We start from the raw sequence: 5,139 nt of genomic DNA, 5'->3' as shown, positions 1-5,139 counted from the left end.
GTTATATGTAAATTAAGTGAAAATGATAAAATTTTTCTTATTAAAATTAAAATAAAAGTTATTTAAAAAAAAGAGCTGGCGAGCTAGACCCTGGTGGGTTGTGGGTTGACGGGTATGGGTTGAAAAGGACCGCATCAAAATGGTTCCTATTTTCTTCAATCTAACCCGCCACCTTATAGATGGTTGGCGAGTTGAGCATACGAATTCAACCCATATTACCGACTCCACTTGAACCCATGAAATGAGTTGTACTGTGTGACCAGTGACCTCTATGAGCTTCCCTCACATGTGATATAGAGTGACGAAAGTCAACAGCGTATATATAGGTCTTGGGTATATTGTCCCAATGGGTTTACTATCCAGTATCCTAGTAGGTATACTGCTCTCGGTTATACTATCTTGGGATACTTCTAAAGTATCACAAATGAGGGTGTACTACCTTCTCAAAGAGTGCCAACCATAGTGCACTCCATGGAGGTAAACCATGTGGTATATCCATATATCTCATCACAATACATTCCTCTTAAGTTATATAATTCACACATGGTTATGAAATGTCTCATTTCCTCATTAAGTAATACCAACATGTTATCACACAAAGGACTCAATTCATATCCTTTATTTGCCAGCATGTTATATCACCTTATTCATCTCAAACATAAGCATTACACCAGCAAATAGGGAAAGAAAGCACCAACATATAAACCTGAGTTCTTCGATATGGCATCCTAAATAGTCACCACAGCAGCGACACTTGTTCTTTATCACAGTGAGAGGAACCCTTGCTGGGGCATCCTTCAACATATTTCGCCGCAGTAAGGAAAGATTTTCACTTTGGCAACAATCACAGTGTCATGATACACAAAGGCAAAAATAGAAATCATAATTATGACTTCTATCCACTCCTAGAGTTCCGGAAAAAGAGGTTTTTATGACAATCGGCCATACAGAATTAAAATCTTGATACACTCGATGATTTCAAAAGTTGTTTTATTTAATTTATCTATCTGAAGTTTTTTTTTTAAAAAAAATCTCACTTAAATGTTACTCTTTTAATTAAAGGCCCTCTTAGAGAAGCTAGTAGGGGAGATGGATAATAATTCACGTTACCTAGATGTCAAGCATAGTTGCTGATGTTCCTAATTAGTCTCTTAAACGTTCCTTAAGCGTTCTAAATTACCTGAAGATGGATATGGGACTAAATTAAAAGACTGGTAAGGATCCCTTAAGGTACCCAACATCCCAACTAGGAGAGTAAGAAATAGGAAGACTGGAGTCACTTATTGTCACCAGTAGAGTTCTCATAATTTTAAAATAATGCTTTGGATTTGCCCTAGCAGAGAAAACCCTATCTCAAAACTCTTAAATTCTACTAATGATGGTCATACAACCCTCTCTTGTATTTAGAAAAAATTTTGACCTTTTTCCATGATGATAGGAGCGTATCGTCGTGGCCACCTCACTTTAATGAGACGCCAACGTTATCTTTTGCCACAATGTTTTGTCCTTAAAAAATGAATGTTACATAAATGATTGCCTAACAAAAGATTACCCCTAAAAACATGATTAATTTGAACCATCCACTCCTTTATTGATTTGAACCATCCACTCTTTAGGAGTCACAAGCCTAATGTCATTAACAATACCACTATAAGGATGATCAACATCACACCCTCTTATTGGTAAGTTTATCGGCTCAATGCAATAAGAAGTAAGAAAAATATCTTGAAATCCTTTACTCCAACAAATATGAAGTCTCTGTAGCATGGCTAGAAGCTTTACAATTGCAATGGGAACTATTGTTTGTTTACAAGAAAATCCACAAATCTAATTGCCAGCAGCATCTTTAGTTACTTCTCCACATCTTCTTTGACCATCATTTTTCACAAACCCATCCACTTTCATTCTGATATAGCCTTCCCCATAATGAACATTTTCTATGCCATGTTGAGGAGAACATTTTCTCATGAGATCCTGATTTGAACAAGCTCTAAACAAACTAGATAGAGCATTTCATTTTCTTGACTAAAAGAGCTTGTTACATTTGTCAATCTAAATATTCCAGCCAGCATAACCAAAAAGAATCGACCCTGAAACTTTGTTGGTGTGGTTTAGCCTCGCCTCCTATTTGAGATTCCATAGTAGCCATTCCATTCCTCTAGTGGTTAAGAAAGCATTCCAAAGCTGAGAGATTTAAAATTGTTGGTGAGAGAATGGAGAACGAGCACGAAGTGTGAGAGCTTGTTACAAGCACTCCTACTCTTGCTCTCACACTTTCTTGTTTTTTTACTCAATATTTTGCACATTTTTTCTCCTCATTCTCTCTCCTATTCAACCTCTAAATAAATAAAGGTGTTTTAAGAGAATAAGTTGCATTTTTTACGTACCACTTCATCGTGTAAATTATTCTCAAATATATGTTTTTTTGGCCAAATTCATTTTCACATACTAATAAATACATTAGATTGATAAAATTTTCTAAATTCATCCTTATTCAATTTTTTCTTCTTCTAAATTTACAAATCAGAGTCACATTTCTCTCTTCTTTATCTATTTTTGATGATAATTAAAAGGGTAAAATTAAAAAAATGATCATTGAATATCCTTCAAATGACTTATATTCATAACAAAAAACAATCATTGAACATAATGATATTTATTGCTTTTAACCAATTTTAGCTAACGTTTTGACTTGCATAGTTTTGGGGGGTTATATCTGGAATAAAAAAGAGTAGTATTATAATCACATGGCTTTTACCTTTATCGGAAATTGTCAAATACAGAGATGGAAATTATGGATTAAACTAGTACTACTCTGTTCCTATTTGTAAGTTACTTGTAAGAAAAAAGTTTGTTCCTAAATAGTGTTCCAGTCCTATTTATAAGGTAGAGAGAAAGTTTTTCTTGATCCTATTTGTAAGTCACCTCATTAAATTTTTAGTATAAACATACTATTTTCTCCTTTATTTATTATAGTATAGATAGATTTTTTTAAATGTGCATATATTAAATAGGAGTAAAGTTGAAATGTTACTCTCCGATCCTTATTATAAGTTTCAAATAACTAATTCATGAATAATATACAATTAGTTAAAAATAATAAATAGGTTAGAAATAGACTTTTATTTTCAAATATGTCCTTATAATAAATGAGAAAAAGTCTGAAAGAGAATATCTAAGAAAATGTAATAAGAGAGAAATAATTAAAGGTAAGATTAAAGAAATCCATTAAATGTTAAAACAAATTCAAATTGAAACTTATAAAATGGACAGCACCACTTTCTAAATTTAAAACTTTATGAATAGGATTGGAGCTAGTATATTTTAAGGGAGAGTTAATGTAGTTTAATTTTTTTTTTTGGTTTGTGTAAAACATATTGAAAATGCCTTATAAATAGGACTAAAGGAACACAAATCACCTGTTGGATAATTAATAAGCTTGTTCCAATTTTGCGCTTGTTGACTTAATAAATGTAGAGAGAGATAAACTAAATAGGTGAAGGAAAATATAAAACATATTTTTGATATCTTTCTTTAATAAGGACAAGGGTGAAAAAATGATCAATTCAATGCATTTTTTGGTTTGTGAATTTGAGGTATAAATGACTTATAAATAAAAAGAGAGTAGTAGTCTAACAAAGAAATGATTAGTCTAGAAGAGTTGGTGAGAAGTAAATTACTTTCTTCGTCCTTTTTTATAAGCAACAACTACTATCCCCCTCTTGTTTTTAAGCATAAGCAACATTTACAAGTTATCTTAAATTTTTGTTGTAAATTTTCTATTTTTTATACTTAATATATTTATTATTTTATTTATCAAACCATCATCTCTCTCCATCCACATTCTCTCTCTTTCATAAATGAAGGTATTTTGGAGAAAGAACTTCCAATTTCTATCTATTTATTATCTTTACCTAACTTTTTTTTTCTACATGATGGAGTTTAAGATTGCTTATAAATAGGGATAGAGGGAGTACTTTAAAGCAGATGAACAATTAAATCTAAGGTGGTTTGGAGCATGTGATGAATGATAAATACAGAAATGGTCTAAACTCTAAAGCAAAATAGAGGCCTGGTTGGTCCTTTAATTTTGGGGACAGCACTCATGAATGCCACCTTAATTATAACAGCCCCGTAGTGGTTGTGGTAATCTTAGGTGGCTAAAGAAATCTTTTACAATTCGAACCATTCGTCTGGCAAAACGATTAACTTTGTCTTCAAAATAAAAGAAGCTTTCAAAATTGCCTACATAATAAGTCCAAAAGGGGGAGCCAAATTTCAAAAACTAACTTACTAGGAGGGAAAACTCCTCAAACTTATAAAACCCACAATATTTGTGAAGTTGCCCAATGAGGGATTGATAACAAAGCACCCCCTGAAAGTTAATGTTCTCGGTGGCTCTACTCTACGGCACTGCACTCGGTTTTCTTACTGATCAGAACCCTCCGTAGGTAGTCTTTTTTGGTTGGTCGACTCTCAATGAAAATACCAATGTAATGAGCATAAGTTTTAAGAGAGAGCTCAATCCCAAAAGACTAGCTTATTAAAAAGGGAGAGCCCATTGAATTTTTAAACCCTACAACACTTGTGAAGCTCTCCAATGTGAGACTCATAACACATACCATTCTAATTCTTGTTATAAGTCAATTGCAAGAAAAAAGATTGGTAACTTATAATAGGGTTATTAATCATCAGTTTCTAATTTTACTTCTATTTAATTTTGGTTGGAAAAAAAGAAAAAAAAAGAAGAAGAAAGAATTGATAATGATTTGTAAATATAGAAAAAGAAATTCAATGAAAAAAAAGATTGAAAAATTATATTAATTTAATACATTTTTTAATTACATTAAAAGTGTTATAGAAGTTACAAACTACAATTAATTAGACATCAAAACTGGGGCAATCTTGCAAAAACGTGATTGTTTTTTATTTGCAAACAAAAAAGTAATTAATACTTACTTAATGGCTTACAATAATTAATAACTATTTATTTTCTCTAAAAGACGTACTTCCTCATGTTCATTATTTGTGTTAGAGACTTTGCCAACAAAACATTAGTTAAGTTTTCCCCTCATATCAGAAGGAGTCCTGTTAGAGACACTATTTGTGTCACACCTTACTTTTGTACCTTATTTTACC

The sequence above is a fragment of the Neltuma alba genome, unplaced genomic scaffold, assembly GCF_004799145.2.
Source record: "Neltuma alba isolate B1F8T4 unplaced genomic scaffold, ASM479914v2 tig00010901_pilon, whole genome shotgun sequence".
NCBI lineage: Eukaryota > Viridiplantae > Streptophyta > Magnoliopsida > Fabales > Fabaceae > Neltuma > Neltuma alba.
The sequence above is the reverse complement of the archived record's forward strand: the minus strand, read 5'-3'. Positions refer to the sequence as shown.